Raw genomic sequence first — 9,322 nt, 5'->3', positions numbered from 1 at the left:
CTCACAGCGCTCTGAAAAGCATTATGGCTTTGATGTTGAGAATCCCAGTCATAGCAGATATTATACACAGTGTTACATAGCTGTTTGTGCACTTCATCTTTAGCTACATTGTGTCTGTGTTAGTAAAAAATTTGTTAAATGCAAAAGCCTTTTAAAGGAACTTTGTTTTGTTTTATACATATTCTTTGGTTCCAGAACCAATTTTAAATGTGTTCCGCAGGTGTTACGATTTAAAACAAATGTAAAAATCTGCGGTATTTGTTTAGTCTTCAATTTATGTTTTTTTTTGTATTCAGATTCATAGTCTAGAATTGCACTAGTGTTTTTCTGGACTGTGCTACCCAGCTCCGGTAATGGACTCGTCTCGGACTCGCCCCTCTGTCGGACTCGGTCTCGTCTCGGACTCGCCCCTCTGTCGGACTCGGTCTCGTCTCGGACTCGCCCCTCTGTCGGACTCGGTCTCGTCTCGGACTCGCCCCCTTGTGGGACTCGGTCTCGTCTCGGACTCGCCCCCTTGTGGGACTCAGTCTCGTCTCGGACTCGCCCCTCTGTCGGACTCGGTCTCGTCTCGGACTCGCCCCTCTGTCGGACTCGGTCTCGTCTCGGACTCGCCCCCTTGTGGGACTCGGTCTCGTCTCGGACTCGCCCCTCTGTCGGACTCGGTCTCGTCTCGGACTCGCCCCCTTGTGGGACTCGGTCTCGTCTCGGACTCGCCCCTTTGTCGGACTCGGTCTCGTCTCAGACTCGCCCCTCTGTCGGACTCGGTCTCGTCTCGGACTCGCCCCCTTGTGGGACTCGGTCTCGTCTCGGACTCGCCCCCTTGTGGGACTCGGTCTCGTCTCGGACTCGCCCCTTTGTCAGACTCGGTCTCGTCTCAGACTCGCCCCTCTGTCGGACTCGGTCTCGTCTCGGACTCGCCCCTCTGTCGGACTCGGTCTCGTCTCAGACTCGCCCCCTTGTGGGACTCGGTCTCGTCTCGGACTCGCCCCTCTGTCGGACTCGGTCTCGTCTCGGACTCGCCCCCTTGTGGGACTCGGTCTCGTCTCGGACTCGCCCCTTTGTCGGACTCGGTCTCGTCTCAGACTCGCCCCTCTGTCGGACTCGGTCTCGTCTCGGACTCGCCCCCTTGTGGGACTCGGTCTCGTCTCGGACTCGCCCCCTTGTGGGACTCGGTCTCGTCTCGGACTCGCCCCTTTGTCAGACTCGGTCTCGTCTCAGACTCGCCCCTCTGTCGGACTCGGTCTCGTCTCAGACTCGCCCCCCTGTGGGACTCGGTCGCATCTCAGACTCGCCCTTCTGTCAGATTCGGTCTTCACTCGGACTCGGATTTGTTTAAAATATGGTCTCAGACTTGACTAAAGTGGACCCAAACAGATCTCTCTTTCTAAGTATTACTGAAGTGTACCAGGTACAACAGGGTGCAGTGAATGATGTGGCAATCCATCAGTACAGTTCAGGGGCCTGGAGTCTGTCCCAGGCAGCACACGGCCAAAGCCAGAGGGCACTCTGGGTGGGATGCGAGTTCCTAACAGGGCACACTCACCCATGCACAGCCATACACTATGGGCAAATCGAAAGATGCCAGTTAGCCTAAGGTGTGAGGCAGGGCAGTGATGCTCACTGGCACCCTGGCATTATACCTGATGTGGTAAAGTTTTCACCCTGGCATTATACCTGATGTGGTAAAGTTTTCCCATATAAAACTGTGAAAGATACGGTCTGGAGAGGAGGCTCACTTGGCCCACTAACTGTCTATGTGACAGGCTGCTTTAAAGTGGATATTAAAACTAAATTATGCTGTTAGAGGCTCAGTAATGGTTTGTAATAACACTGATGGGGGACTTTGGCTGCATTTTAATGAAACATTCAGTTTTATTGCCTTGAAAGCTTCAGTAGAGGTTAGCCTTGTTGGGTTAGCCTGGCTAACTTATCTTACAGCGGCTAGTTTAGCAACTAGATGAGAAATGTATACTCTATTGCATACCTTGCTCACTATACTCCTTAAAGCCCCATACTCCACTGCATACAACGCTCACTATATTCCTTAAAACCCCATACTCCACTGCATACAACGCTCACTATACTCCTTAAACCCCATACTCCACTGCATACAATGCTCACTATACTCCTCTCGGCCCACTATACTCTCACAAAAGCCCCATACTTCATTACATTCAACACTCACTATAGTCTTTAAGGTCTATACGCTATGTACATCCCTCACTATGTTCCTTGAATAGTTCCCTTGTCGCGCTGGGTGTGGCATCAATCTGTTCAGCCAGATTCCTCTTTCAGGCTTTCAAACCACTGATCTCCGCGTGTGTGTGATGGCCCCCGGGATTCCCCTGTGCGGAGCTGTCAGGATTCCCTGTGGCAGCTTTGCCCGGTGTCTTTCCGCTCCACAGCCTCTTCCAGATCCGGTGTCCGAGTAAACAACTTCCCGTGATGTTCCCATCAATACGGCCACAGACTTTCACATCCAGTAGCTCGTAACAGCTGGGATTTCCATTCGCGTTTTGGCGGCTGAGTGAAAAGCTCATGGTTGTTCCCGGTTCCAGAGGGCACACCATCGTCACAGCATCACCACACTGGGACCTCGAGGGAAAGCCAACCCACACCTGTCAGCGAATTAGACAGAAATATCTAACGAGAAGCTGTAACCAAACTGCCTAAAAGAGACGTGTGGGAATCGCCTGTCCTTGCAATGCGGACTTCAGCACCATGATGAAGAATTGGAGTGAACGGCTCCTGACCCCTCCCTCCCTGCATCCTGCTGCTGCGCCCATCCCAGAACATTTGTCTTTTGCATTGGAGTGTCCGGGTGGCCCCACATTTATCCCGCTCCTGCTTAATGTACGTCCAGCTCATTTGCTTTCATATTCCATGACATTTTGGCAGGTTTTAATTAACTTCTCGATTTCAAAAAGATTTCATAATTAGAATATATCTTCGTTCGCTCCCCCGCATGGATTAAACCATGAACAAAGCAGACGAAAGAAAAATCAAATAGGATTAAATAATAAAAGGTTACTGTATCACATAAGGATAATGGCCATGCTGCTCATTAGCTTAGAAACCGGTGCTCTGAGCTCGCAGATGGCGAGAAGTTCTCTGCGTACATGAGGTTTCAGTCAGGCTACCTGTAGGGGGCGCCTGCACTCCTACACCTAGCGGAAGAGGCTCAATGCTCCAGCTGATGTCTCAAAAGGATGTGGAGTACTTGGCTAGACGTGATGGCTCCGCATGGACAGGAAGCCCCATGGTGCCGGATTGTGACTCGGTAGGGGCGAAGGACCGCAATTGGCAGTTGGGTGGTGGGGGGGACACTTTATCATGCCCAGGTTGTACTCATCCTCCAGTCGCATTGGGGAGCATCTCCACCCTCAAGATCGCCGGTGCCTTCAATTGCCCATCATCCCATTCCTTGACTTTGGTTGCCTCGCTACGTCACATCATGCCTTTGGAAGCTCGACCCCCAGGCAGATGTAGGCCTGCATACCCACGGTGTTTCCCATCACCCTGGATCTGTCCCCTCACTGTGGATACTCATACTGCTTCTCGGTGAGTCATGGACGCCCACACGTCTTCCTCTCTCGGCGTCTCTGTGTTTGTGGGACGCATGGCCGCACGCTAAGCCATCTGCAGGAGTGCCGTGCGAGTGAGGACACGCTGGCAGCGGTAATGCCTTCCAGATGGTTCCGTGAGGAGCATTGGCGAGGGTGCGCGTTCTCGTCCAGCATCTCGTCACGGGGACACCCTGCATGACGTTGCATCTCTGACAGCGTTCCCACAAGGACAAGGGGACTCAGAGAACTTCTCAAAACTGCTGGGCCTCAGGCAAGGCCCTTAACCCCAGCTGCTCCAGGACACTGACTGACCTCTGACCCCAAGCTTTCCTCATCTGCTAAATAAATAAATGCAAGCATATTAGATGGAGATAAGGCTGGTATTTGTTTTGCATAATCTCTATATAGGAACCAGAGGCACCTTTTGATGAAGTTTTTTTTAAGCAAGCATCCTCTGCACAATGTCCAGGCTACGCTCAGGCTCACTTACAGCTGTTTCCGAACCCGATCCTCCAGAACCCCCGGCGCTCCACGTTTTTGCTCTCTCCCATCTGGGGGTCGCTGTGAACCAGGTTGAAAAACACTGATTTAGAGGATGTTCTCGGGGCAGGAGGGAGGATCTGTGCCTCAGCGTTGCAGTGGAGCGCGATCACCTTCCAGCGTGTCGAGCTCACAGGCTGTAGCAGGAAACACGGCTGATGCCGAGACAGCATACCGCATGTCGGGGTGTGATGGAGGACCCCCCTGGGGAGAGGGGGGAGCGGGTGGTGCATCTCCAGGAATCACTGGTGCACGAACATCAGACCTGGGTCGTATCCAGGCGCTGAAAGGGAGACAGTTTGTTTTTTTTTCTCTTGGCCCCTGGACACATGCCGGAAATCCCACACAGGCTCTCTTTACAGGACTTCTGACCTGCTCATCCTGACAGGAGGGTCACTGGCTGAGTCGCAGTCTAGATCCCAAACTGCTCATTTCATGTTGTGGGATTTAGGCGGCAAGATTTTTGATCTCCTCAGAATGACTTTTGCTAGTTAATATAAAGTTCAGCCATTTGCGGAGAAGATTCTTCTATATCTAAGTCTAATGCGGCTGGGTCAGGGGCCAGCACATTACCACGCATGCTTAGTAATAGATGTAACTTAAAGGATCTCGTCTTCCAAAGTGAGGCCAGGAGTTGCTGGAAGAAGTTATTGCCATTAAAGGCCCTAATCCATGTTTCCCAAAGACATTAGCGGCGAGTAATTCTGTTTTATTTCAGATCAGGCGAATGGTGACTCACTTTGTTTATGCCGTTCTGGTGGGATTTGTAAATGAGCCATTTTCAGCGTGGCCAGTAAGAAATCATGCATGGCTTTGGGAAGCCCCCGGGGGCCAAATAGAGTCTGACTGGCTGGGTTTTCCTTCGCTCTCTGTGGTGTGGGCGGGGGCATGCTTGGCTGTCACTCAGAGACGTACGGGTGTAAGCAGAAGCAGTGAGATCGATTATCATGTCAGCAAGTCAGTCAGAGACGATTTGTTTTAAGTGCGTGAACAGTCGTCGTAAGCAGACGGGGGAAGGTGTGGAGGGGCCAGTGAACTGGAGGCTCCCTGCATTTTCTGGAAGAAGGGAGAATCCTTTTTATTGTCCTGAACAGTGTACCACCAGAGTCACGCACTCAGAGCCCGAACCACATCGCCATGGCTACCAGGCACTGCATAACACAGCAGCACCCCTGTCCTCCCCCCAGTATTGATGATGCACCATAATGCTTACACTGCGTATTGTAGGGGCAGGAAGGCCAGGACACCAAGGTGTGACTGCTGATCTTCTGACCTCTTTCAGCCTTTGGCTATGAAATGCGCAGCATTCACTCGCTTCAATTATTATATTACTGTAGGTAACGTATCAATTAATCACACTAGAGTGAGGCTATTCAAATCACGGTCCTCAAGGGCTTTTGCCTGTGAGCCAATCAGTATCAATAATTGTTCAACTCACAACCTGGGAGAAGTGGAAACATGGCCTGGATTTGGAATCGAGGGCCAGATTTGAAGTGGCCTGCGTTAGAGGGAAGGGCTGGTTAGAGGGTGTCTGCTTATGTCTGGAGTGTTTCGGGTGGGGTTCCTATAGCCAAGGTTGGGTCATATGACCCGTTCCTTACTCCTATGGTTATATGGCCCCTCGATGGCTGACCCACACCTAGCTGTAGCCTTACAGCTGCTAGTTGTTTTCTGTCCCTAAAGCAGCTGCTTTCGTATTTTTGTTCCCCATCCCCCCACCCCCACTGCTTCTGCTAAACCTATTGCTGCTCCTGTCCCAGATAAAATTAGCTGCTGACTTCCATCCCCATGCCACTCGGCTCTGTTCCCTCCAGACCTGTAATCCTTCTCCAGCACATCCCACAGCGTTCGCGTACTATTGTCTAATGCATATTCCTCATGCAGTTTGAAAATCCATGGCAACCAAAAACGAAAAAACAATGGACAGCCATAGATGCAGTGACTTGGTGTTTGATCTGTAGAATCAATCCCCCCCCCCTCCAACTCTGCTACATGGTTTCTCCCTCCCTTCACCGCCCCTTGGGGGTCCTTTGCGGAGACCTTGGGCCCTTTAAGATCCGTTGAGTCTGATTGCCGTCATTATTGCATTGTTTTGCTTTCCTGTGTTGCTGGCCTTAAGGCTGTATGTGCCTTCATGTTGATAATGACTACGATCGCCGGTTTAGCTGGAATCTTCCTCCAGTATGATACGACTTTTCATAACATTCCCAGGAACCACCCATGATATGACTGACTGTTCAGACTGATGACTAACTATTCAGAGATGTACAGAAAGATCTTCAGTGATATGGGGAATACTTCTCTGATGTGACCATATATTTCCTTCTGGAGGTTTCCACCAGCCTGAAGTTGGTGTCTCTCCACCGGATTAGTTTGCCGATGGTTTGACGTTGCGCTTGAAGGCACCCTGTCTCCACAGCAGCGGTTTCCCCGGTAATGTGCACTGTGGTCGTGGACTCCCTTTGTTTCCGCACCTCCGTGGTCCCGCCAGTGCCAGGGCGCAGTGCCCGCTTTCACAGAGGCACATCAGACAGCGGAGGATGGAGGAGGGAAGCAAACACGACCCACAGCCCCGTTACTGGAAATGACAGCCTGCGGGGAACACAGCCCAGTTGCCTGCATACGATATAATTTGTGTGTTTAATCTTGTTCTGCATTCAGCTTCATTCTGTCGGAATAATAAACGAGGATTATGGGTATGAAATACCAGCGGGAGTAGATGGTACTTTCCAACCATCAGAGCACGAGGCCTCTTTACACTAATCACACAGACACAAAGTGATGTTTTAGCAATCGAGAGGAATGTAACCGTATCCCTTAATTCGGGTAGATTGACTTAGATTACCTTTAATCAGCTGCCATTCGGCTGCGATGTGCAGTGTTAAGGGCTGTGTGGCTGGGATTGGCCAAGATGGGCAGAAAGGCGGGGTTTTAACCTGAAGTCAGGGGTCAGGGCCCTTTAAAAAAAAACAACACAAAAGAACGCAAAGGCTAAGTCTAAGAATCCTCGAAAGGAGGCTAAATTACTGCCCTAACCAGTCAATTTAAGCAACACCACACTCTGCATCTACCACTGCTGTGCAACCGTTACGAAGTAATTAGTCCAGACAGGGGCGGCTGGATTTGATTACCACGGAGCGATCGATGGCTGTGGAGAGTGAGAGAGCTCACTTGCCACTGTTCTGTGTGCCATTATCTCCAGTTTTTTTAAGGCCAGCTCGCCAGTTTCTCTTATGGATGATGAAAGTTTGATTAATCCTGAAAATGTATGGGGTTTGCATACAGAAAGAAGGTTTTACTTTAGGGACTGTAGTGAGGGTTTGCAACTGATGCCTTAATACTACCGGTGAGTATGACATCATGCTCTCAGTGGCCACTTTGTTGGGTTACCTCTGTGTAGCACTGAGCAGGACCCATTTTTGTCTGCAGAGTCACTAAAAGGGCACATGAGTTGCGCGTTCAGGGAAGCCTTTCTGCATTCAGCTGTTGTACTGAGGTGTCATTTCTGCACTTGCGACCTTCCTGGTAGTTTTAACAAGGTGTTTCCAGCCGCAGAAATGCCCCAGACGTTTTCCTTTTCATCGCGCAATTCTCTGTAAACTCTAGACATTGTAGTGTGTGAAAATCTCAGGAAGGTGGCGCTTTCTAAGATGCGTGGGGCCACCACATCTAGCACTAGCAGTAAGGTCACGTGACAACGTCGTCGCATGGATTGGAGGCCGTAGCCGTTTGAATGCGGAGTCAAACAGGACCTGTTTCCCGCGACCCAGCTTGTGTGCTGGATGTATTGATCTGTACCTATTGGTGTGGCCTCTGAGCATATGTATGCAGTACATCACATGAACCTTAGCACACGCTCTGGATAAACAGCTCACTTTGCTGCACATTTTAGGCTGCCTAATCCTCAAGCTTATCGGGCTTGAGAAGGCTCTCTGCTGAGGTAAATCAGCCTTCCTGAGTCACGTAAATCAATTCCCCTTCTTCCTGCAGTTATGAAGATGGCTTTACAAGGGAACTCATCCCCGCACACAACAGCTGACCGGTTTGTACCATTTCTGTTTTTTTTTGGGGGGGGAGAGTGTAGGCATTGGGGTAAGGAGGCGATCTGAGCAGCGGCCACCCTGACTAGGTGGATCATGCCTAAGGGGATGAAGGACAGAGAAACATGCTTAACTCATACACAAGAATGTTCTTAGGGCAAAATGAAAAATGTCTGGATCAGAGAGATAACCAATCAGATTGTAGAGAAGGTGGGTCCAAACAGCTTGAGGAGGCGGGACTAACCAATCAGATATCTTGGTCCCGCCTTCTCTAGTTGTTTGCACCCACTGCCTCTACAATGTCATTGGTTATCTCTCTGAACCAATCATTTTTCATTCTGCCCTCACTACAATTTTGTGTATGCAAATCTGAGCTCACACTGGCTTTATTGGTCCTTTAGTGGTCGGCTCTTAATGGCACACATGCAGGACTTTAAAGACAGGGCTAAGGCACCAGGGGGCTGCCAACACAATGACACCATTATACCTTTGTGACTTACTCACTCCCATTGTCATCTGCACCCTGAATCAATTCAAGTAAACCCACACAATTAGTAAGAGTGAATTCTCACGCTGAAGCAAACTCAGCCATTACTATAGGAAATCAGTGAGATCTTAAGGCAAATAATGATGATCTCCTTTCGACATTATCTGGGATGAAAATTATGGCTTTGATTGAAACGAAGGGCATGTCAAAATGAGAGGGTCAATCACCAGACTGCATCTTTGATATCTAAGATCATTAATGCTACTATTCCCCAAAAATGGAGATCCATACAAACTTGAAGGTTGTCCTATGAGTTTGGCCACTTTAAGCTGATGGACTTTATTTGACATAAACCAAATTTCTAATAATTCAATATTTGGCTCCAATCATTTTTAACTACTAAATGCCAGAACAACATCATCAATATTTTTGTTGGAATTGGCCTCAACTATCATCATGACATCAAAATGGTATATATTTCATAGATAAATCTTCTTTTAAGCCTTTTTTAATCATCGTTTTTAGAATAAGAGAACTTGGTTATGATTACCTACATTTCTGTCGAATTACATTTCCCTGATCTCTGTATTAGATATCTGAATATGATGTCACATTTCAGCATCATTAATATAATATCTAGCTTACAATACATAAGGGACCTTCTCTGGCAGCAGCTCTGGTGCTGACAT

This window comes from Brienomyrus brachyistius, chromosome 5 (genome assembly GCF_023856365.1).
Source record: "Brienomyrus brachyistius isolate T26 chromosome 5, BBRACH_0.4, whole genome shotgun sequence".
Taxonomy (NCBI): Eukaryota; Metazoa; Chordata; class Actinopteri; order Osteoglossiformes; family Mormyridae; genus Brienomyrus; species Brienomyrus brachyistius.
Note: the sequence above shows the minus strand (reverse complement) of the source record.